The sequence below is a fragment of the Equus przewalskii genome, chromosome 4 (genome assembly GCF_037783145.1).
Source record: "Equus przewalskii isolate Varuska chromosome 4, EquPr2, whole genome shotgun sequence".
In the NCBI taxonomy this organism is placed as follows: domain Eukaryota; kingdom Metazoa; phylum Chordata; class Mammalia; order Perissodactyla; family Equidae; genus Equus; species Equus przewalskii.
The window spans coordinates 60,642,227-60,668,793 of record NC_091834.1 but is presented as its reverse complement, the minus strand read 5'-3'; the positions used below and the strand labels follow the sequence as shown (position 1 = coordinate 60,668,793).

General features: G+C 43.6%; 1 protein-coding gene across 2 annotated transcripts in view; it reads right to left on the bottom strand.

Annotated features, from left to right (window-relative positions):
• The window catches only part of WIPF3 (WAS/WASL interacting protein family member 3), a 90,010-nt gene that overhangs the window by 28,281 nt on the left and 35,162 nt on the right, over nt 1-26,567 (bottom strand). The window lies entirely within an intron of this gene.

Sequence of the window (26,567 nt, the reverse complement as noted above, 5' to 3'; positions counted from 1 at the left end):
GTCACAGGGCTGGATCAAACCCAGATCTGCTGAATTCTAAAGGCCATGTGCTTTTCACTTTGCAACACTATAGCCATCAAGGTCATGCTATGGTTAGGATAAGTGTCCCAGAGACTGCTACGATGTTTCATGAATATATTTGGGAGAATGACCTTTGTTCTAACTCTGCAAGAAGCACTGAGGTCCAGCTGCTTCACTTCCATGGTAGCTTGAGCTGACACGGCAGGGGTCTCCAAGACTATCAGAACCAGGGAGCCCAGAAAAAACATAGGCAGGCCAGTGGCAAATCAGGGGAGGGGTGAAGGTGCAATGGAAGACACAGCCAGGAGGAGCCACTGCAGTCAGAAGATACCACGTGACCTGAGAGCTGGTTACACATTTCTCAAAGCCATAAGTACTTCTTAGCGCCTGCTGTACAGGGAACACCACGTGTCTTGTGTTTTCAGCTTACACATCACCACTTCGGAGGACTTTTTTGACCCCTGATCTAAATAAGGCCATCCAGGATCTTTCTTAGGGTACCATATTCCTTTTTCCTCTGTAACTTTTATCACAGTGTACAAATTTATATTTATTTTTCCCTGTGGAAATTTTTCATTTGTGGTTATGGATTTAAGGTTCATCATGCCCACAGGACTCTCTATCAGGAAGAGGATCTTGTTCGTTCTGTTCACCAATGTATCTCCAGAGAGTAGAACAGGACCTAGCCCCAGATGGACTCAATAACTATTTACTGGACAAATGCATGAGTGAGTGAGTGAATGAACTAGACTCAGGATGTATAATACACTGACCTTAACCTCAAGGGCATATGCATGTACCAGGCAAACAGGACACACATGCGAGGAGGTCAGCCGCTATATAACACAGCATATGACCGAGCGTCCATGTGAGTCCTACAGAGAGGAAGATGCCCAGAGTTCAGAAATAGTCATATTTATCAGGCCAAGGAGGCTGCAAGGAAAATATGAGACCTTAGATGGTCCTTAAAGTATAGACAGGATTTACAAATCCTTGCTATAGCCACTTTATGTTCTGAAAAGGACAAATCAGGTTTGCTGACTAGACAGTCACAGACTCTCGTGTCACAGACTAGAAACAAAGGCAACTGTGGTTTTAGCTAAAATGTGCTGAGTCTGCATTTTCATTGGCTGGCTCTGCTGCACTGGTTTGAGGGGCACAGCTTCAAAGTCGTGTCTTTTTTGCGTGTGTGAGGAAGATTGGCCCTGAGCTAACATCTATTGCCAATCTTCCACTATTTTATGTGGGGCAATCTTCCTCTATTTTATGTGGGATGCCACCACAGCATGGCCAGACAAACAGTGTTGGGTCTGTGCCCAGGATCCAAACCTGCAAACCCTGGGCCACCTAAGCAGAGCGCATGAATTTAACTACTATGCCACCGGGCCAGCATCCAAAGTCGTGTTCTATGAAGATTTTATTTTTCCTTCTTTTTCCCAAAAGCCCCCCAGTACATAGTTGTATATTTTTAGTTGTGGGTCCTTCTAATTGTGGCATATGGGACTCCACCTCAGCGTGGCTTGATGAGCGGTGCCATGTCTGCACCCAGGATCCGAACTGGCTAAACCCTGGGTTGCCAAAGCAGAGCACACAAACTTAACCACTTGGTCACAGGGCTGGCCCCCAAAGTCGTGTTCTTATTGCATAGAAACATGTTGTTTGAAGGCTTGAGAGGGGCTTGTGGATGATGGTCAATAATAGAGCTATGTGCAAGGGGCCCTAACCCTAACGTGATAATTTTTTTAGGAATGCATGTATGAACGCACACCTACAGCAGGTATTTCCCATACAATGTGATTTAAGCCTCTCTCTCTAAAACATTAATATCAATAAGTCATTTTAAACTGTAAAAGTTTTAAGATTGTTAAAGTCTCCTCTCATTTTATTTATAAATAATTAATGACAGGAATAAGAGACCAGCAGAAATACCACAGACCCTAACCCAAGAGAAAATGGAAATTTTTGTAAAAATCTGGCATTACAATCTCAGGCATGTATTATGGTCAGGGATTTGGGGGAGAAAGTGCTTTGTAATTTGCTTCCCAGTTATAAGATAAACAACGTAGTGAATTATAATGATAATCACGGCCCAACTCAGGTGACAGCCTTGGGGAAGGCGAGGGTTAGAATGGTGCCTTCTTCTGTTTAAGGAAGCAACTGGAACAATGAGCAAACCCTATCAAACCTTATCCATAACAACTCCCAGGGAGGGGTGGGGGAGTCAGCTCATCTAATTTAGACTCAAATTTTTATTTATTACCAAAATGCATCCCCTGCTCTCTGAATTTGCCCCTCCCAGGCTTTTCAGGTGAGGGCTACGAAGAATGTTGTATGTCCGAGGAACAATGATTTTAATTTTAGTACCTACTAGCACAGTACTTTCTTGATGGTTCTGCATGACAGATATGTTGATAAGCTTCTTCCAGGCTGGATCATGAGGAGGATATGGCAAGTCATCTCATGTTTACATAATATAGTTCAACTGGCTGGACTAAATTTAGCATTCCTTCTTGGACTTCTCAGCTTTCTTTCCTGCTCCACTGTCAGCCCTGACGACTGTCCACTAGAGGGCTCTCCCTCCCCTGACATTAATATGGTTTCCTTCGATCCTCTCCGGTGAGGTAGAAAAGAATGAATAACTTCCTGGCTAAAGTGACCATATATATTTAGGTTTAATGGGTTTGTGCCAAAGGACATCTAAGGACATTTGTTTGCACATTGTAGACTACATTAGACAGTGACAGTCATTTCTACTCCATCTGCAATATTTATTAATTCAATCCTAATTTGCTTTCCTAAAAATCTACAACCCTAAGAAGTCTTGTTACTGAGGTTACAAGACGAAGAAACAGGAAAGAGACAATTTCCAGACATTCACTGCATCTTTTATTCCTGATTATGGGCAGCCTTACTAAAAATATAATCACTGGAGAGAAAGCCACGCCTGGACACTTCTCTCATGACAAATATATCCACCAAACGTGCCCCTCCCCCCAAAAAGACCAAGAAACCAAAACATCACTTCAAGTTTGCTCTTGCTCTTTCTGGTTAACATTGTTATGGAGTGTGACAATTTACTGGGTTCCACACCAAGCTTTTGTTGACTCGGTTCTCCTATAGCCAGCTTCAAATGAAACAGCCCTGATCCTAAAAAGATGCCAAGGAGCAGAACAGTGACACCAACGAGCCCATTCGTGCTCACAAAGGCTGAAAACCGAAGTGACTCAGTAAGATTAGAAATACAAAAACTGAAAGACACTACTAAGACAGCAAGGCTGGTGAGGTGTCTGTCCTCCTCGCTTGATAAATTATGAAAGCTTCTGCACATCCATTTGTTGTTCCAACAAATGAGTCTATCAGGTTTCAGTGTAGTTTGGGGGAAGGGGATGGCAGTGGAGCCCAGATCAAAACTTTGAAATGCGTGTCCTCCTGATATCTGCCACCCTGCCACCATATGCCATTACTGCAGCTGTCTGATACTGGTATCTATGAGAAACACTAATAAAAATCTAGCCAGTGGATCCAAATCCAGCGGGTCGTCTCAAGGATGATCTAAGCCCTATCATTTTCATACTATTTCAGCCTTGCAGCCTCCTAAAAGGACCTTCTCCAAGGTGGCTGTTAAACCTAAAATTAGCCCTCGGGTTTCCAGGCACACAGGCTGCTCATTATCCCAGCCCTCAGCCTCCTCCTGCCTCCTCCAAACTTGGGGCAGACAGGTCTCAGCAGCCAGGGTACTTGTCATTCATCATCAGATCTGAATCCCAAGCACAGCCAGAATGGCCCTGCCTCCCTCCTGCTGCCACCGTCTTCACGTAGGAGAACACAGAGAGCCAGCGATCCAAAAGAGAGACATGGAATGTTTTCAGAGAAAACAAACTCTCCCCTGTCAGGCCTGACACAGTGTTCTCTGTACCCTCAATGTGCATAAGTCAAGCTGTTCCAGAATGAGGCATATGGAGATATAACAGTTTTATGTCTCATTTTCAGAAGTCCAAATTTGCAATTACAATCCACAAGCAAAACGAATGGACGCTTTAACCTCCTTTTCTAAAGCCTGGTTTCATAAAACAACTGTGTGCAGACCTGTGACTGTTACTTAGAGAGCAGAGCTGCCTCATAGGGTACCACTTCTCTTATCAGGAGGTAAACAGAATTAGGGCCCTTTCTTTGGAGCTCTAGGCTATAGGTGAGTCTGGTCCTATTCTCTACACCCACAAAGAAGTCCATCCATCAGAGTCATCTTATCAACAAGCATGACTTTGGTTACTATATGCTGGCAGCTACCTCCCTGCCCGCAGACCTGGAGGCCATGTCAGACCCTTCCCTCTTCCTCATTCCCAATAACCACTCAATCACAAACTTCTGTTGATTTTTCCTGAGTGCCTTCTCTGGAACCTGGCTCCTCTTCTCCATCTCTGTGATGCTAACTTAACACAGGCCACCATCACCTCTGGATTCTACCACCTGGTCTTCATGCCTCCTGTTTTGCCCTTCTCCACACAGCCGCCAGAGTGATCTAAGGGACATGTCTCTTATCATGTCCCTCCCCTCCATAAAACTCTTTGCTGGCTCCCCACTGCCCTCAGGATCAAGTTCAAATCCCTTTATGTTGTGCAAGGCCCTTAGTGACCAGCCCAGACCTTCCACTCTGAGCGTTCCATCCCGGGGTTCACCTGTGGACCTTAGCTGGAGCTGATCCCTCTGCTCTTTTCACACTTGTCTCTTGGCTGTTTTCCAGGAAGCCTCCTGATCCTGGAAGGCCAGAAAAAGAGCCCTTTTTTGTTGCTACAGCAATGTGCTTACCCCCAGCAGGGCATCTGCCACCCAGATCATGTCACTCTGCTCAAAACCTGCAATGGTTTTCCATCTCATCTGGGATAAAAATTTCAAAGTCCTCATTAATTTCGTCTGCTGGGCTTGAGTGCATTTCTGTATGCTATCCTGAGTTTACCTATAAATGCCAGCATTTTTCTACCCACACCAGTGTTATAAAGCACTTCCACTGTATGGCAATCCCTCCCTAATGACAAGTTGTACTTCTGGGACTCATTATTAGCCATAGTGAGAATTTTAATTCCAACCTGAATTTCAAGTCCCTTCATAGGAAATAATCAGAAAAAGAGAATACAGGTTGGGAACAGAAAGAGTAGAAATAAAGAAATATGGGGAAAGAGGGATCTGCGATGCATACAAACAGGGCCCGTGGGACAGGTTTCAGAGGCAAGGATTAGAAATTGAACTACCTCAGAGCCATAAATTTAAAAAGGCAGCTAAACATATGGATGGGACACTGGACAAAAACACACCTTTTTAAAGCAAGTCATGGATATTTTATCTGCACCAGAGCAAAATGAATTTGTAAGTAGTTCATGGAAACTGCTGGAGAGAGGAGGCCTGAAAAGATGGTAAGCAGACATCAGTAGACCAAACCCCTTGGTTACTAATGTAACCCAATAATATTTAAGATTTGAGGGCTGACTCTGTGCCAGGCATTTGGTTAGGAGCAGGGGATACAGTATGGGTAAGACTGCCAGCATCCTGTTCTCAGGGAGTATATGTATGCATGCATGTATGTATGTGTGTGTGTGTGTGTGTGTGTGTACATGTGTGTGCGCGCATATCTTCCTCATTATTTATTTTCTGGACCTAGACCTCTAAGCTGGTCTCCACAACTCTGATCCTAACCAATCTTTGAGGCTGCCCTCAGATGACTGTATTTAAAGCGCTCACCGTCTGACTCTCCTTCTCAAAATGCTTCAGTGACTCTCCATTCTCCACCAAATTAAGGAATCCAGCCATACTGCCCCAAGGAATCAGTCAACCTTATTTTCTATTTCTTTTTTATTTTTTGAGGAAGATTAGCCCTGAGCTAACATCTGCTGCCAATCCTCCTCTCTTTTGCTGAGGAAGACTGGCCTTGAGCTAACACTCCCCGTGCCCATCTTCCTCTACTTTACACATGGGACGCCTACCACAGCATGGCTTGCCAAGCGGTGCCATGTCCACTGCACCTGGGATCCCAACTGGCGAACTCTGGGCCGCTGAAGCAGAATGTGCGCACTTCACCACTGCTCCACTGGGCCAGCCCCTTATTTTCTATTTCTCGATGAGTTATAACTGCTCTGGATCTCTCCGTGTTGCTTCTCTCCTTCCAAGCCTGTGCTCACGCTCTGCCTCTTCCGGGAATGCTCCCCCCACCCCAGCCCTGTCATACCTGCCAAACCTTTTACTTCTCTTTTAAGATTTACATCAAAAAGTTTACCTTACAAAATCTTTTGATTTTTTAAACTTCTTCAACTAACCTTTTCCTTGTACGATCCACAGCTCCCTCCAAAAGCACATTGTAATTCTCTACAGCACTATTTGTATCTTGCCAAATATTATAGCTTTTATATATAGTTCTTTCCCCTTATTTTTGAGTGGAAACTCTTAGTGTGCAAAAATGAAGTCATTCCTCTTTTAGCATCAGCATATCCAATTTCTCTTTTTTAAAACAGTGTGAGCAATCCATCAGTATTTTGTTGAAATGAACTCCATATAAACCCTGGCCCCTGGATCTCTGACATCTGTCTGCTCCAACACAACGCACACTGTGGGAGGAGAAGCTGCTGCCTTACAGTTATGCCACAGCCCTGATTCTACAAACCGTCTTCACACTTTTTATCCATTGGTCACTCTCTCCCTAGAAATGGGAGTTCAACTCAGCACCATTCTTTCTTTATTGAGGATACCATTATTTCCAGGCTTGTAAGATTAAAACTTAAATTATGAGAAAACCTGATTTTAAACCTACATTGTTCCTGGAAAGAACAACCTTGTAAACTAAAAAAAAAAAAAAAAAGGCTAGCATCTAGAGTTAAGGGCCAGCCCCGTGGCATAGTGGTTGGGTTTGCATACCCGGCCCGGTGTTCTCATGTTTGGATCCTGGGTGCAGACTTACACACCGCTCGTCAAGCCGGCTGTGGTGGTGTCCCACATATGAAATGGAGGAGGATTGGCACAGATGTTAGCTCAGGGATAACTTCCTCAAGCAAAAGGAGGAAGACTGGCAACACGTGTTAGCTCAGGGCCAATCTTCCTCACACACAAAAAAACAAATAGTTTGCTCAGTGTCTCAAGAACGGGTTGAGGTTTCATATCTTCTATTTCTTTTAGACAAAAAGTACTACTAAAAAGAAACATGCCCCCTTCCTAGCAGACTAATTTGCAAACTAATGAAATAACACTACCGGTCGTCAATCCCAGCTCGCCCTCAGGCATTACTCTTTCTGTTAAAGGCTTTCTTCCATTCCTCCAGGCTTGCAACCTACCGCTCCTTCTCTTTCATTTGAAATAACCAGCTTTCTCTGAGCCCTGGTTCCTTCTCTTTACTGTGCACACAGAGGTGATTTTGGAGTCTAGGTAAAGAGGCTGCAACATGCAATGACAACAAAAGCAACAATGAAAAGAAATGAGAAGGCATTAGTATGTGCCAGGCACTGTTCCAAGTACTTTACAAGTACTAATTCATTTAAAGGGCACTTGAACAACCCCATAATGTGGGTACTAGTTAGGAAGATTACGTCCGGTTTACTGAGGAGGCACAGAGGGGCAAGCAGGCCATCTACTACAAGTAAGTGGAGAGTAAAGGGGCACCCAGGCCAGTCAGGGTCTCTAAACCACCATGCTGCATAGCTTCTAGTAGTGACATCACTCAGGACAATAGTGAAGGGGAAACATCCAGGAAACACATGGCAAGCCTGTGGCTGGGTGGGGAGTGTCTGATTACCCTCTGGCCTGGGACCATGGAAGACGTTGCTTTGCAAGCAGTGTGACAGCCAGAGCAGGAAGGAAGGGGCCGGGAAGGGTATCAGAAGGAAAAGGAAGGGTGGGGAGAGAGAGCAGGTGTCACTTCTAAGAAGGCTGGGGCCCGAGGAGCTAAGTGCTAGGCCTTCGCCAGGGCCAGAAAGGACAGCCAAGGCTGAGGGACGGACTCTGAGAACAGGCTGATTAGTGCATTAAACGTGAGCCAGCAGCCGTCTTGGCAGGGGCGCTGAGCGCAGTTCAAATGGAAAGTGTGCATAGTAACCTGACGCTGTGAGGCCGATACCCTCAACTGTAAATTGCCTGTCTACCTGAAACTCCCTCGTCAGGTAACAGAGAACCTCCTGTGGGCCGACCCTGCTGGTCCACCTCTTTCTTTCCGAGTCTCAGCCCCCTACTCTCCTTTCACACCTCCCTGTTGGCTGCATAGAAAAATGCAGAGTTTTCAGCACATGGCCTCCCTCTGTTGATTCTGAAATAGATAAGGATCATGAACATTGCTCAAATATGAAAGGAGACAAAGGTAACAAAAACAACCAAGAGGGAGGAAATTCCAAAATTTCTAGAAAGTTCAAGATGTTTCCAAAGTATTGTATCTATTAAAGATGATAATATACGGGTTGGCCCCATGGCTGAGTGGTTACGTTCGTGCACTCTGCTTCAGTGGCCCCGGGTTTCCCTGGTTTGGATCCTGGGCGCAGACCTAGCACCACTCATCAGGCCATGCTGAGGCGGCATCCTGCATGAAACAACTAGAAGGACCTACAACTAAAATATACAACTGTGTACTGGGGGGCTTTGAGGAGAAAGAAAAAAAAGGAGAAGATTGGCAACAGATGTTAGCTCAGATGCCAATCCTGAAAAAAAAAAAGATAATGGAAATAGATCTAGACTTTCTTTTCTCACAGTCACTGTTCTAGGTCCTTTGTATGGAGAGTCCAACAGAAGCCTCAGGGTCCAGACTTGGATTGGATCCTAGAGAAACAATGACTCATAGCTGAGCCCAAAGACAGCCCTGAAAGGGTCTCACTGCAGGATCGGATGATAGTCTCATCCATTTCAGAACCTGCTTCCAAAGCTCTCTGGGTTTGGCCCCTAAGTCATCAGATCTGGTTTCTCAGCCTATGTGCTCCGAAGCTCCGCCATCATCCTTGGACCTCCCTCTAGTTCTAGGCCCCATCGATGAAGAGTGGCAGGCCCTTCCTTCCCTATCTGGCACCCAAGAAGTCCTTCCTTGGCCTGCAGATGATCCTCCACACTCTGCCTGATGAACCCGTGGCCCTCCTCCTGCCATCCTTTGTTCTGCCCTGGGCCACTTCTTTTGGTGCTGTTGGGCTGCCAAAAGTCTATTCACTGGCCGGTTGTTAAGAAGGCAGTATGGTATAGTGGAAAGAGCTAGGCTCAAGAGCCAGTTCTACAATTTACTATTCTATTCTGGCTGAGTTACCATTTAAGGCAGCATCTGGCTCCAGTCTGACAGTGGCCAAGTGGTCTTGGTGGAATGAGCCATCCACAGAGCAGCCCCTCAGTCTTCCATCAGTGGGAGACAGCCCTTCTTTGCAGTTAAAAATGAGGGTTCCAGAGTCCCCTCACCTTGAATGGGATCCTGGATCCACCATTTATTAGTGGCATAACTTAGGGAAGTTAGCTTACCTCTACAAGCCTCAACTTTTAGAGATTTTTTTTTAGAGACAAAACAGGGAACACTTAACTGGTTACATAAGTGAAGACAAATGTTAACATCCTTAACTATGAAGAAGTTAATACAACCAAACAATATATAAAAAGAATAATAAGCTACAACTAAGTGGGATTTATTCTGAGAATGCAAGGCTCGATATAGGAAAATCAATCAATAAAGGTCATCATATTAAAAGCCTAAGGAAGAAAAATCACACAATCACATCAATCGAAGCAGGAAAAAATCTGACATTTATCCATTCATAAAAACTCTCATCAAAGTAGGAATGAAAGGGAACTTTATCAACTTGATAAAGGACATCAACAAAAGAACTATAGCTAACATCATACTTGATGAGATATGTTCCTCCTAAGATCAGAAACAATGCATAGACATTCCCTCTCACTCTTATTCAACATCATAAATGAAAGTCCTAGCAAGTGCAATAGGGTACGACAAAGAAATAAATGCAGGTTGTAAAGGAAGAAATAAAATTGTCCCTATTTGCAGAAGACATGATTTTCTATGTAGAAAATTTCAACATACAAAAACTCCCAGAGCTCATAAGTGAGTTTAGCAAGGTCATAGGATACAAAGTCAAGACACAAAAATCAATCATATCTCTATATACTAGCAATAAAGAACTGGAAACCAGATTTTTAAAAAAACTCGAATACCTTAAAATAGCTCTAAGTACAAATGAAATACTTATGCATAAATCAAACAAAATATGTACAGGATATGGTTTCTAAAAACCACAAAATGCTGATGAAATAAAGAGGATCTAAATAAATGAAGAGAGATACTGTGTTCATGAATTGGGGGACACCACATAGTAAAGATGTCAGTTCTCCCCAAGTGGAGAGAATAAATTGAATGCAATGCTAAGCAAAATCCCAATAAGGTTTTTAAAAAGGCATAGACATGCTGATTTTAAAATTTATATTGAGGGGCAAAAGAACTAGAATAGTCAAAATAATTTTGCAAAACAAACATTGGGGGACTTACACCATCTGATTTTAAGACTCGCTATAAGCTACAGTATTCAGGATGGCATGGAACGGGCAAAGCGATGGGTACATGAGCCAATGAAATGCAACAGAGAATTCAAAAATAGATCTACACAAATATGGTCGATTGATTTTTAACAAAGATGCAAAGGCAATTTAATGGAGAAAGGATAGTCTTTTTAACAAACGGTGTTGGAATAACTGGACATCCTATAAAAAAATAAAACTAAACCTAAGCCTTATACCTTATACATAAATTAGTTCAAAATGGATCATAGATCTAAATGTAAAATGTAAAACATTTTTAGAAGAAAACTTAAGAGAAAAGTTTGTGACCTGGAGTTAGGCAAAGAGATTTTAGGCAAGACACCAAAAGTATAACACATAAAATAAAAAATTACTAAATTGGATTTTATCAAAAATTTAAATGTTTTGTTTTAGGAAAGACAATGTTAAGAGGATGAAAAGACAAGCCTCAGACTGGGAGAAAATATTTTCAAATTGCATATGCAACAAAGGACTTACATCCAGAATATATAAAGAACTCTCAAAATTCAACAGTAAGAAAACAAAAATTCCCAATTAGAAAAAAGGGCAGGGGCCAGCCCAGAGGCGCAGCAGTTAAGTTTGCACGTTCTGCTCAGGCAGCCCAGGGTTTACCAGTTCGGATCCTGGGTGCAGACCTATGTATGCACTGCTTATCAAGCTATGCTGTGGTAGGTGTCCCCCATATAAAAAAATAGAGGGAGATGGGCACAGATGTTAGCTCAGGGCCAAGCTTCCTCAGCAAAAAGAGGAGGATTGGCGGTAGATGTTAGGCAGATGTTAGATCTTCCTCAAAAAAAAAAAAAAAGGGCAAAAGGGGTCTACCCAGTGGTATAGTAGTTAAGTTCACATGCTCTGCTTTGGTGGCCTGGGGTTCACAGGTTCGGATCCTGGGCCTGGACGTGCACACTGCTCATCAAGCCATGCTGTGGTGGCGTACCACATTCCAAATAGAGAAAGACTGGCAACAGATGTTATTTCACCAAAAAAACAAAAAAGGGCAACAGACTTAGATTATTTCATCAAAGACAATATATAGAAGGCAAATAAAAACATGCAAAGTTCAATATCATTAGCCACCAGGGAATGCAAATTAAAACCATGATGAGATGCCACCTCACCCCTATTAGAATGGCTAAAAAGAACAAAACAAAGCACCCACCTGGCAGTACCACGTGCTAGTGAGAACGAGGAGCAAACGGAACTCTCATACATCGTTGATGGGATTGTGCAATGGGACAGCCCTTCTAGCAAAGAGTTTGGCAGTTTTATATAAAGTTAAACAAACACTTAACATATGACCCAGTAATCTCACTCCTGGGTATTTACCCTAGAGAAATAAAGACTTGTGTTCATAAAAAACTTGTACAAGAAAGTTTATACCAGCTTTATTCATAGTCACCAAGAACTGGAAACAACCCAAATGCCCTTCAGTGGGTGAATGGATTCGCAAACTATAAAATAATATCCGGCAATGGAATAAGAAGAAAGTAAAAAGGAAGAACCCTTGATGTACACAACATGGATGAATCTCCAATGCCATATGCTACGTGAAGGAGCTAGGCTCATAAAATTGCATACTACTGTATGATGATATTTATAAGACACTCTGGAAAAGGCAAAACTATAGTGACAGAGAACACATCAGTGGCTGCCAGGAGTTAGGGACGGGGGAGGGTGTGACTACAAAGGGGTAGCATCAGAGAGCTTTTTGGGGGTGATGGAGTCATCCTGTATCCTGATTGTGGTGGTGGTTACACAAATCGCTACATGTGTTGTAATGCACAGAGCTGTTACCCTCCCCTGAAAAAGTCAATCTTACGATATGTTAATTAAAAAAAAAAGACAAAATAAAAAATACAGCTAAGAAAATTTGGGAAGTGGAAGATAGAAAAGAAATGAAGCAAAGGTTATGGGCACCAGTGACCTCATTTCATAAAATATAGGGTCCAAGCATAATGTCCAATGCTGACCAAAAACAGCAGGAGTTTAAGTATATTCTTTAAAGTTACAAAGTGTGATGGTTAATTTTATGTGTCAACTTGACTGGGCTAAGTAAGGGATGCCCAAATAGCCGGTAAAACATTATTCCTGGATGTGTTTGTGAGGGTGTTTCTGAGATTAGTTAGCACTTGAATCGGTAGACTGAGTAAGGAAGATTGCCCTCACCAGTGCAGATGGACCTCGTCCAACCTGCTGAGGGCCCGAATAAAACAAAAAGGCAGAGGAAGGAGAAATTTGCTCTCTGTTTCAGCTGAGACATCATCTTCTCCTGCCCTTGGACATCAACGCTCCTGGTTCTCGGGTCTTTGGATTGGAATAAATTATACCACCAGCTTTACTGGTTTTCCAGCTTGCGCATGGCAAATTGTGACTCGCAGCCTGCATAATCGTGTGAGCCAATTTCTATAATAAATCTCCTCAAAAATATATCCTATGGGTTCTGTTCCTCTGGAGAACCCTGACTAATACACAAAGGTAACCAAAAGGAAGTAAAAATGATGCCATAAATATAAAAAATAAAGAGGGGGGTGGGGAGGAACTAAATCCTCATCTCACAGCAGTAAGTCAATCAATGACTTCTCAAGGTAATAAAGAAATAACAGTGCTGGCATATTATTTAGAGCCTGCAACTTAAACTCAATGTATCCCAACAAACTCAACATGTCCCAAAAAACTTATCATCTCTCCTACTCCCCCTGCCAAAAAAGTGAACACCATTAAAATGCCCAGACTACACTGGGACTCACACTGTTGCTCCCCCTGCATGTTGACTTTCGTCACTAGTTCATTTTTTAACCATGGGCGTGCATTTATCTGATATGCCCACTGGCTGCTCACCAAGTTCTGATATCTGTTCATTTGTAGAACAGAGATGATAACACATCCTGAGGGCAACAAGTGACCAGGCCCTTTCCAGCCCAAGTAACCATCCTTGCCTAATGCCTTAGGGTCTCTCTGACTCTTTATCACTTCATGGCCCTAGAGTGAGTCTTTCACAACCTGAGAAAACTTGAACACTCAGAAACAACCGGGTCTGACATTTTCCCTAAGAAGAAAGGCTGACATTTTCCCAAGCCTCATCTTGAACTTGAGTTTAGGTGCTGAATTGTCTCGTTTTCCTGTGTGTGAGGCCGTCATGGAACAAGGTTAGTGACCCAGGAGGTACTTCTGGCAAAGAAGCTAATATGAACATGTTCTGGGAAGAACAAACCACTCTCAATTACAACCTCCAGGGCACCCACGGATGGAGTGCCAGAATGACACCCCCTTCCATTTCAGCCACCACGCCGGGCCCTTCCCACCACTGTGTGGCTGAATCACTGCAAAACACCCCCAGGCATTCTCTCTCCAATCCCGTCCCCCTGTCCCCCACAACCAGAAAAATCTTCACCAAACACCATTGTCATCAGTTCCTCCTCTGGTTAAGAATGTACAATGGCTCTGCTGGCTTAAATACACCTTCTCCAGGAAGCACTTTTTGAAACCCCAGTGGGTCTTTCCCTCACCTACCTAATCTTTGCCAAATAATAACAATATTGTCCTGTAATTGCAAACCTCTACAGCTTACAGTCTTTCCATATACGTTATGATGTGCGGGCCTCACAGCAACCGTGGGGGGTAACTGTCAGTTTACCACATAAACCCAGGGACCACTGTAGACCAGGAATTCAATTCGTATGTGTTTGAGTTTCTTGATCTATAAAGCACAACATTCTGGTCTAAAGTTCTCTACAAAGACAGCCTCAGGACGCTGCTCTTTAAGGGGCAATATCTAAAGTGAATAAACAAATAAATGACAAACAGAATAAATAATATTATTTATTAATTATAATAACATAGTATAATATAATACTATAAAAATAAATGACAAACAGAAAGAGGTATAAAATATTATGCCAACAGATGAAAACAAAGAAAAAAGGAAATAAGGCAGGAAGGCAGAATTAAGACTATTCGGTCTCCACTCTCCACCCTCTTCCTTATGAATTTTTTAAATCTCTTTTGTACAGTTATATTTCTTTTATTAGGAAAATATTTGTTACATCTATATGCATATGGACAAAAGGTCAATTATAAGTAAATATAAGAAATTATTTCCATGCCATAATTTGCAAAAAACGTATAAACTCTTCTCCTGGTCCTTCTAGCATCGCCAAACTCATTCAACAACACAAATTGGTTGAGCATCTCCTATGGGCAGGGACAGAGCCGGGGGGAAGCCAGACTCTTCCACATATTACTTGCTGGGTCAGACTCAGGAACGTGCCAGCAGAGCAGAAACAGCTGGGATCCACTCACTCTCCCTCTGGGCCTTGCTGGCATGCATGCAGCATAGACAGGCCACTTCAGAATGAGCTGAGTTTGCAGGCTTATGTTTCTAATTGGCTGATGAACATCTCCACGTAAGTGTCCCACTAATACCTTAGAACTCAACACATTCAAAACAAACTCACTCTCCCTGCCAAATCACCCTCAAGCATACATACACACACATACACCTGCACATCTGTTACTCCTCTTGTGATATGGATCTCAGGAATATCTTTCAAGCCAATCTGGCTCAAAACCAAGAACTCCCTATATCACACTCTTGACATTGTATAATTTGTCAAATTTACCTACTATGAACTTTACTTCTAAAACATCTCTCTCATTCCTACCATCCTTTCTAGTTCCACCACCACTTTGTGTGTTCACTCTTCACTTCTCCCCCACGCCACTTAAACCACGGCTCCATTCTTAGCAATGGGAGTAGGTCAACCTTCAGGTGTGGAGGTGGAGGTGGGAAGTCTGAGAGTCATGAATTTAAATGGTCTCCTAACAGGCCTCTTGCCTTCAAAATCTCCATTCTCCAGTTAAATTTTCATGTTGTTCCTCCAAGTTGCTTCTTTAGATCTAGATGAGACATCCACAGAATTAGGACAAAACTCACTTGGCGTGGTGTTTTAAGGCCTTCCAGAATCTGACCACAGCCTATGTTTCCATCTCCCACACCACACACTTTATATACCATCCATGCTTGCCTAGTTCCCCAATCCCTGTATTGGGCACACACTTCGTATCTCAAGGTCAGTACTCACGCGTTCCCTCTGCATGATATGCCCTTCTCCCCCAACTCTGCCAATTTAAATCACACTCATCTTCCAAGGCCTAGCTATGAGGCCTCTCTCAGAGGAGCCTAAATTAATCCAAGATCAGAATTAATTCTTGGCATTCTTTGCATTTCAATTCCTACCCACTTATTGTATAATAGCCATATATTCTAGAAGTTTAACCTAGATAAGCAGATATCAGCTGGAGTTTCCTGAGCCCTTGAGATCTAGAGGAGACTGGCTCAGAGCCCTACTTAATGCCCTTGGGAAGCCCAAACCCACAGATTTCTGCAATTTCAGGGGTGTTTATGTCTCAAGGGCACGTTTACTTCCAGGTTCCCACTTTCATATATACTGTCTCTGTTCTACTCCTTATGGTCTCAGAAACACAACTGAAAGCCTTTTGTGATCCTTTCCCTTCTTCCCCAACCCCCCTCAAAAAAAAAAAAAACCCCAAAACTCAAAACATTCACATAAAGCATTCATGAGCACAGTAGAGTTTACTGAAATGTGGGTGGAGAAGAGCAGGGCTTTCCATTCCAAGCATCAACAACCTCACACTGAGCACTGGGCACCCCTGGCCCTCAGATGGCTTTTGATCATCCCAGCACATGAGGATTTCATCTGGCCCAGCATCCCAGTGTTCTGGCTCCTTTCTCTCATCTCGCTTCTTAACTCCCCTTTCCCTCTGCCCAACCTCTTATGAATGAAGCAAATTCTTCCCCTTGCTTCGTGTGGTGCTGTTTAGTCATTCTCATTGTTGCCTCGTTCCTGCCCTCGAGTTCCCTTCCACCCCCACCCCTCCGTGGTTTAGCAATATCAAGATATGTTCCCAAAGACAGGTCCCTCCTTAAGAAGAATTCTGGTGCCAGCTGCTGAGATCATGTTTCACATCTTAATGTGCATCCGTCTTCCCCAAGGAAGCTCCTTGAGACAGAAATTATGTCTCCGTCAACCCTTCCAGTGCTCAGCACAATGTCTTATATAGAACAAACACTCCAAAAAATGCACTAAAATAAAATTAGCTCCTTAATGTAAAAACACAGCATGAATTAATAATAAAAACAAGTAATTTTGTCATAAGAATCAGAAGGGGCCCACTGGAGCACCTGAAGTGTGACTCATTCAACATACTCTTACTAATGACACTCCTTGTATATTTTTAATAAAATGGGGCCACCTCAAACCCTCCCTTAGAATACAGTAGCATCTGTTTAACTGAATGCCAGCAATTCTAGAGGAGAGCAGAAATAGACTGAAGGTCATGACAGCTGCAACGAATCAAAATGAAATGTAGGCTTTCATTGTTTTTAATAACCATCAAAATGTCTTTATGACAATTATGACAGGGAAAGAATTTTGCTTAAATGGAACAGACTGATCATCTGAGGAAGTGAATTGTAACCGAACAAAGGGGGGGCTATTTTTAGCTCACTTCTCTCAACTGTATTTTTGTATTACACTTCCTAAAATTAGGCTTGCTGATGGTGGCTCTATGTAATCAGAGTGGTGTAGGCTGATGCAACCATAGCTTCTGCAAACTGAAATATATCCCCTCCCACCGTTTGTCCTTTGCACTGATGAATTTCTGCCCCCTTGGCAACTCGGTGAAGTCAATCCCACATGCTAAGGAAGGCGCTCCAGCCCTGCTCACGGAAAGGCCATTTAAAACCACTAGGCTAATGGCAACAGTGACGGCAGCTGTTCTTCTCCAAGGCTGAAGACTGTTCAGATGACGAAGCGTCTGGAAGTCATAGGACCCTTGAAGGAATAGAATATCAATAGAGGCAACAAACATCAACAGCCTTCGATGCTCCAGCTACTAATCTGATCTCTAGTACACTTAATTCCATTTTAAGAACCAATAATACTTGTACTGGCAGAAAATATGACTACATTATCTGAACCTAAGACACTATAAAAAATTAATACGGAAACTTTTTTTTAAAATCACATTTTAAAAATTCCACTAATCTTCACTACTTACTCTGTTGATCTTGAGTGACAGTGCTATCAAAGGAGTGGTTTTAAAGATGATGAATCTTTCACAAAACACAGAATTTAAGTAGATGAAAAATCTGCTGTTGATAGTGTGGGAGTCTGTGCATGTGTGGGAACAGGAGGTATAGGGGAATTCTCTGTACTTTCCACTCAATTTTGCTGTGAACCTAAAATTGCTTTAAATATAAAGTCTATTTTTTAAAAAATCACATACACATACACAGATATATTCCAGTATTTACACAGAAATACTTTAAAGAAAATAATAATATTAAAACACTCTAGTCATCAAAGTCACAGGGTAGGGAGTCAAGGAATGATGGAGGCCCTAGATAACACCAATGGCCAACAGCTGGTCCCCAGGAGCTGGAGATCTGGAAAGTGAGTTTTATCACTGAATTGGTGGATGCCTTCACAGTGCTTTTTGATTCGTTAACAAATGAATCAGACAGCTGGAAACCCAGAAGAAAGATCTGTGGAAGCCAAGTACTGTGGAAAATGTTTAGGAAAAGTTTGTGGAAGCAGAATTTTAAACAATGGCTATGTCAACTTTTTGTGGAATGAGGTGGAGCATAATGAAATGAAAACCAAGAAAAATACATTCATTTATTTACATTTTCGTCAAATAATTGGAAAAAACGGTGCCACAATTCTTTTTGAAAGAGAAAACAACTTGGTTAATTTCTGAAATGCTAGGTTATGGGGGAGCAAAGTTTAATTGCACTGTGTCACAGAGCCAGGACAAGGGTGAGGCAAGGGAGTCGCCTAGGGTGCAGAATGAGGCAGTGTGTCAGGGCCCAGGGCGAGCACCCTGGGTGCCTCCTGCTCTGTCTTCATTCCCTAGAGGCAGGCAGCCATTTTAGCCTGATCCTTTAAGGACTAAGGTCTGTTATCACTTTGTTCTGGCTCAAGCTTCACTCTATTCTTTGCTGCAATGCATACATATTATTTTGTATTCTTATCTTTTCATGTGTCTTATCTGGGGATAGAACCAATGGGCTTCCCTGATTTGGGAATCCCACAGCCCAGCATAATGATTTGCAAAAAAACAGATATTAGAGTAATTTATGCCTCTTGACTGGTAGATTTTAACAAAATGTGATGAAAGTAAAAAAAAAAATTATTTCCCCAAACTTCCTCTGCTGCCCATGAGGTTCTTACATGACATGTATCCTACCTACCTCATCAACCTTCTGTCAAAGGGTAGGATCCCATTTTCCATTTGAGAGCCAGTGATCCGAAAAGGAAAAATAAATAAGAATCACAAAAAAGCAGATTAGAATATCTAGGCTGATAATAACTTTATTTTACTGGTTTTTAAAGAGAGAATTATCAAGTGTTTTCCTTCTCAGAATTTTAAAGTAAGAAGGAAACAAAGTTATTTATTAAGTATGACCAATATTGATGCTGGGGGGACTACAGTTTTTAAGGATAGATACGGGAGATGGACAATAGGGGAAGGGACGTGGAAGAATGAACAAAGGAGAACTATGTATAAGCACCCTATACATATGAACGAAGGTGGGGAGTATGTGTTCACAGGGGAAGACAGATAAGTGAAGTCTGCGAGGGAGAGAGCTCCATCTATGTCCATCTCTATCCATTTGTACATACATATGAGAAACACACAAAAGAAGGCACACTGAGAGACAGAGTTGCTAGCTAAAATACAGGATACCCAGTTCAATTTCATTTTCAGATAATTTTTTAGTATAGCTATATCCATATTTGCTACTGACTTAGACTAAAACATTTATTTGTTTTAGTTGTTTAATTAATTTAGTTGTTTAGTGGTTTAATGGAAATTCAAGTTTAACTGAGCATCTTGTATTTTCATTCCCTAACTCTGGCAACAGAGAGAAAGTAACAAAGGAAAGGTAGAGTGAGAAAAAGTGAAGGAATCAAAAAAGGGGAAGGAGTAAGATGATTTGTAAAAAAATGGATTAACGTTCCCTTCTTGTGGTTCCCCTGGTACCAGTGAAGGCTTTAAAGCACGTTGTACTTTTGCAAGCACAGGTCAACACTAGGACCCCCCGAGGCTTACCCTGAGCCTACCCATGCTCTCCAGCCATAACTGAGCCCCATCATTCCAGCAAGAATCCGTGAGTAACAATGAGGTCCCAAGAAGAGAGGCAACAGCTGTTGCAAGGCATGTGAGCAGAGCAATTTGCTTTGTGATGGCTGAAAGATTGTCCTATAATGGATGCTAAAACGATCTAAGGCTGCAAGGAATAGACACAACTCTCCATATAAGCTTCTAGAAATAGAAGTTATCTGTCCATTGATTCTGAAATGCATTTCTCTTGCAGCACACTCAGCAGTTTATGTCATTAGAAGCAAAGGCTTCAAAGGCCTTTAAAACAAGGTCTTAGTGGCAGAAGACCCCTTCTAATCAGAGATTCTGGGTTCTTCTAAACAGTACACAAGATAAGACAGAAGAAGAAAGAACAAAATTCTAAAAAGCACAAAAACTCGGGGGAACGGATGTGCATACGCAGCAGCGGGGTGAAGACATAAGGCGAAGATTCTGTTTGGGGATGGCTGACACTGGAACTAGATGTGCCCCAGGTGACCTTTCCTCAGGGTGTGGTGGAGTAGCTGAGAGGACAGAGGTTGGGACGTCACTGAGCTGATGGAGCTGGTGAGTGGTTTCTACACTGGCCTACTCATACAGGCACCATGTCCTTGTTTGCCAGGGCTGTCATAACAGAGTACCACAGCCTGCGTGGCTTAAACAGAAACTCATTTTCTCAGAGTCCCAGAGGCTAGAAGTTCAAGATCAAGGTGTTGTCAGGGTTGGTTTCTTCAGAGTGCTCTCTCCCTGGCTTACAGATAGCTGTCTTCACATGGTCTTCCCTGTGTGTGTCTGTGTCCTAATCTCTTCTTATACAGACACCAGTCACACTGCATTAGGGCCCACCCTAATGACCTCGTTTCCCTTCCTTTCCTCTTTAAAGATCCTATCAGTTACATTCTGAGGTTCTGGAGGTTAGGACTTCAACATATGAATTTGGGGGATGGGGGAGATACAGTTCACCCCGTAACATGTTGGGTCGGTGACTTGGTGTTGAGGCTGTATAGCCATAATCCACCTTCCACTACTGGGTGCCTCCAACATTTACCAATGAGAACTTGGTAATTGTGAACAAGCAACTCGGCTCAGGTCAGTTCTGCCTGAGGGTCCTCCACACACCTCAGAGGGTCTGAGTTCCTCATACGTAAAACAGGACACCCAATGTGACCCCGACCCATTTTAACAGTGTGTCAAGGTCAGACTGATGTTAAAATCAGTCCACCTGTTGCCACACAGTATCATGCATAATAAAACGGTTAATACCAATAATTAATGGTAGATGTTAATATTGCACATCGAAATGCCACACTCCATATTTTAGCTTCCAATTTCATCTCACTGAGCATTAAAGAACTGAGCCACAGCTGAAAATTCTTTTGATGGACTCAGAACAGTGTTCTATAAATATAGAGAAAATTCTGGGAGGAGTGCATCTCTGGTGCAACCTTTTAAATTCTTTTTATGCTGATGTCACCAACAGCAGGTGGCTTCGCTGTGTGACATGAGCTTTGGCATCACAGTGAGCCCCAGGGAGGGTGCACTCCCATTCATCGAACACGAGTTTCCTGAGCAGCTCCCAAGGCCAGGCACCACACTCGGCACTGCTCGTTCCGTGAAGGGCGAGGCAGGCATGATGGATCTCCGATCTCCATCCTTAGGGAGTTTATCAACACGCAGTGAAGACCCGCGCTAAACAAATCATGTGAAGTGTAACAATGCTTAAACTTTGCGAGATGCTTTCCAGACACGAATTCAGCAATGAAATGTGAGCTTTTGTTTTATAAGGAGTTCAGACGAATTCTAAAGCCAAGAAAATGTTAGCAGAAGGAAAAAGAGCATCCATATGCACAATCCCACCACCAGCTAACACTCTTATGGCTGCTATTCCCCACTAAGCACTTTACATGTATTAATTCATTTCGTCTTCACATCAACTGTAATGAACCAGATAGTATTTTAATAGAGAAGAAAACTAAGACACAAGAAGTTTAAGTATTTCCATTTCCAGGATAGGAACACAGGGAGTCTGGCTCAGAAGTCAACCACCACGCTATGTTACCTCTAAAAAACGGGGCCACAACCATCATGCAAAGGGCCCTGTGAAAATGAAAATGTGAGAAGAACTATCAGAGAAGGCCATTCTGCCATTCCCGCTCTCAGGCCTCCTGACACTGGCTGCCTTGGGGTTTTAGGGGATGTCTCAGACATCTCTGCCATAACAGCAGGCCTGGAGGTGATGCGGTGTGAGGGACAGACTGCAGGCGAAGGTGTGCAAAGACTCTACAAGCTGTGTGACTCTGAGAAAGGATTTAACCTCCCTGGTTTCTTCCCCCGTGAATCTGTGATGACTATAGCAGATGCTGCTGGTGCCCCTCGCGTATCTGCTCAGCCCACCCCAGCAGCTGACTTAGACAGTTCCCACATGCGAACTGCTGGTTGGCCTCTGCCAGAGGGAATTCCCTAGATGGGAATGCACTCTGCTGCGGGACTGCGACAGTGCCGGAGAGTGACAAGAACTGGTGGATAAAAACCCCAGCCCCTCGCTTCTTTGAGGGACAGCTCCAGGCCGTCCCTCAGGGTCCCCTGCAGGGTGGAGCCCCAGTTCCCACACACCCTTCACTTGCTTTCCTCCCTCCTCTATCTCACTTCCTCACTCCCTCGCCAGGGCTTCTGGGAATCACCTCCCAAATAAACTACTTGCACCCAAACAGTTGTCTCAGAGTCTACTTTTAGGGGAACCCCAAATTACACAATGACCTTATCTATCTCACAGAAGTTAAGAAAGATTCAACAAGACTCTATGGGAAGGTGTTTGTTAAACTGTCAAGCTATTTACAGTAATATGTTAGAGGAATACTATTTTGGGTAATAATACAAAGTACGATTATAATTGCCATGGAGAAGTTACCATGCCAACAAGTGATTTTGGATGCACCCCTCTTTTTCCCAGGCTTGTCCTCCCAACGTGAAACTAAGCCATCATCACAGGTCTGTGGCAGAAAACCGAGTTCAGGGTAGGGAACAACTACATTTGGCAGCTAAGAGAACCAGAGGTTTGGGGAAATGCACTGATTGCTCAAGTATAGAACATTAGGGCCCATCCTCAAAAGGGGACAACCTACAAGAAGTTCCTGCGGGTCAGGGGGCCCTGAGGATTGGTGTTCTGTATGTCAAAGCAGAGAATGAGGAAACTGGAAGCTTGGGTGATTCTTGCTGGTTCTCCCGGGGTCTATGTCTTCAAGGAACATATTCCAGAATAGTGTGTCCTGATACAGCTGCCATATTTCAGTTCATTTCACCTAAGAGCTAAACCAAGGGCGTGTGTGTTGTGCGTAAGCATAGAGTCTACATAGGGAACCTCACCGGTTCCTCCTATCTGCCTGAGGCGGCTTGGTGTGGTGTGCTCATGTCACCTCTTCTCCCCTTACATGACCTCCCCCCATTTCGCACTGGAGAATCTAGCCTTTGAAGAATATGTTTCAAGCTTTAGAATAGCTTTTCTCTTTAGGCATTACCTAGCAACAATTAAAATGAAACGATACAACAGCAAAATGAAATAAAAAGGAAATGAACAGTGGCCACACCCCCGCCCCCGCCCCCGCTCTCCCTGTAGAATGGTCCCATCCTGTGGCCTGAGAGGTGAAGGGCAGAGAAGTCCAAGGTTACGCAGAGGGCACAGGTGAGGCAGATGTGCAGGAAGCTCAGCTCCTGGGGCTCCTGCTAGGAGCCAGCCTAACCAGCACAGGCACGTGGCTGGTGTCGCCAACAGACTTCATCTCCACGTGCCAGAGTGCAGCAGCAAAGAACACTGAACTTCATAAAGTTCACTGAGCATTCCAGGTCAATCACTTGACTACTGCTCTCGTCCAAGCCAAACAGGCCGAGTCTGGCCTGTTACTAATGGAAAATGTATGTGTCTTGAACACAAGATGGTATTATTCATGTTAACATAAGTCAATGGATGGAGGGAGTGGTCTTGAACAGCCCTGATGAGGAGCAGCAGCCATGGTTTTTCCCAGATGAGGGCTGGGAATTGATGATTCAATGAAATATTTGGTCAAAAAAAGGAAGAGAAGGTTGGACTAAAGTGACAGCCCCAAGAAGGGAAAGAGGAGCTGAGGTGTGAGTTTGAAAGCTGCTGGAAGATTATTGGACTGGAAATGGGAAAACCACTGTGCCAAAGAGAAAATCTCGGATGCCAGGAAACGACCCTCACCCCTACTCTGGGAGAGCCTCAGGGAGAAGGGAGATGGCGACCTTTGTCTCCTCACCCGACTCTCAGTGTCCTCCTGAGGGCAGCCTTTCCTGGCACAGATCAAACCTCACTAAGGTGAGTGGAACTGACGACAAGGGAGGGCCTGGCAATAGCTGAATGTGAGGAGGGAGGGTTTACTGTACTCCTGGAGAGAACAGCGTGACACCCAGTGAGGCTGCGTTCTGACCCACGTGTGGGGGATGGAGGGGCTGCCGAGAACAGAAGGGCACACTTGTCTGTGTCAGGCCCTGGGCTGACATTTTCGAAGCATCATTTCAATTAAGTCCTGTACCACCCCATAGGGTATTATCATTCCCATTTCACAGGTGAGAAAATGAGGTCTAAAAGGATTTGCCCAGTTCCAGTAGTCAGGTTCCATCGGACACGGAAGCCTGTGGCCTTCCCTTCCCAGCTCAGGTGTCCTCCCACCTCACACGGGTGGTACGGGTGTGCCCAGTAGGCACAGTGCCCTCTGCCCCCTGGAGTTGCCATTATTATCGGCGGTGAGTCTCCCCTTTTCCCCATCCCAATCCTAGCTTTCCAAAGTGATTCTTACGGTGGGAAAGAAGGGTGGCATGCTCCCCTGGTGAGGGCATCTAGATCTCCATGTGGCCTTTGAAGAAGGAAGCAAAGACATGCCACATTTCCAATGAGTCTTTCTCCCTTACAACCGGCTTCTTTTTTAAAAAAAAAAATCCTTTCTGTTGGATACAACAATGAGCTTTTGGTGCACGTTTTTTAAAGAATAGTTTTGAATTAATGGCAAAAACAAGTTAACTCATTGGTCAGCCCTCAGCTATATTTGCACAAGGGGCCCTGGAGCTAAAGCTGTGGGTTTTGCTGGGCCACTGCCCTGTGCACCCAGCCTCAATGGGCAGCTGCACTCCCTTCCCATCAAACATCTGACCCCTGGCATGGTTGCACATTTTTTTTCTTCCAGTCAAACCAAAAATAGTTTCCAGAAAATCTGACAGTCTGTGATGCCAAAAGAGTAAATATCTGTATTTCACAGTTGTGAGGTTTAACGAAGTCCCTGGATGCCTGTGATCTGGCTTCTTGAGAATCACTGTTCACCTGCTTGTGAACCCATGAGGTTTTGTCAAAGCCATAACACTTTCCAAGCTATCTCCACATCCAAACGCTTTGCCTTAGAGTTGGTTTTAAAGTTCCTTTCCCCTCACCACCCTCCGGAATCCTTCAGCAACACAATCACAAGAGGCATTCGGTCAGAGAGGAGAGAATGCTGAAGGTGACAATTCTTCCATGTCTGGGTGACCTTGCTGTTGAGAAGAGGCGCCAGCTGGGAAAGTCTCCCTTTACTAATTCCCACAATGTCCTCTGTGCTTTGAGGAGAAAACCCCGGCTAGGGCTAGGCGTCCTTGTACCAGGTCAGAGAACAGTAATGCAACAGTTTCATTGTTATCTGGTGTTTGCACTAGGTCTCAAGGTTTATTTAAATAAAAAGTAGCAAGGGAGATGGTGGTGGCCAGCCTCACAGCTTCTCTGACATTACCATTCAAAGTCACTTGTATCAATTCTCAGTTTTAGGAGAAGAAAAAGCAAACCATTCCATAAATCAACTCAATGCTCAGAGACGACACCTTCGATGTAGGGAAGTGGCACTAAAAACCTTAACATTAATCCCCAGAAAAACAGAAACCAGAGAGAGGAGGCAACATAGAGAATTTCATACAGACGCTCTGTGCCTACATGGGTCTTATTTTTTAAAATGAAAAGGCATATAATATTTGCTCTCAAACATCCATCTGAATTAGTGAAAACATGCTACATAACTCCCTCCTTGCTTGTGCTATATCACCTGTATTTTGCATATTTTGAGGTTGTTGATATCCATTAAAAATTTTTATTATGGACAATTAACAAAAGTTGGGTAGTATAATGAGCCCCCACGTACCATCAACCAGCTTCAACAATTATCAACTCACAGCCAATCTTGTTCTTTCCCCACCTGCTTTTCCCTCCAAATCCCTGCTTATTAAAAACATATATCCAATATTGTATGATATCAAAGGAAAGAGCTCTTAAAAATGTAACAGTAGTTATCATTACATAAAATTAACTACAATTTCTTTATATTAAACCAATATCCTGTCAGTGTTCAAATTCTCCCGGTCAGCAGAGTTTTAAATGAAAGTTCGGGCCAGGCAGAGAAAGACCAAGACGTAGCATCTGAATCTCAGCATTGTGGAGCCACCACAAGGCCCAAAGAACATCTTTCTTTGCTTTAGAGAGGAGCTCAGAGCCAGGCAATCTAGAATTCTTACATGAGCATCACCATTAAACCTTCCAGGGAACACGTGCCTTTCCCTTGGGCAGCCTCTTGGTCTGCTACTGCTGAAGCTGCTTGTAAAATGACCCACCAAACAACAGCTGAGAAAACACAGCCTCCTGTAAATGTTTAAAATATTTGAACCAGGCCGCCACTCCATGGGAGTGGATCCTAAAGGTCAGCCCCAGATCTCCACTCCCTCCTTGCTCAAAGTCTCGGTCCCACAGCTGGGGGCTCCTTGCTCCAACCTGTGGCTGATTCTGAGTACCTCCTGCTACACCCATGGAC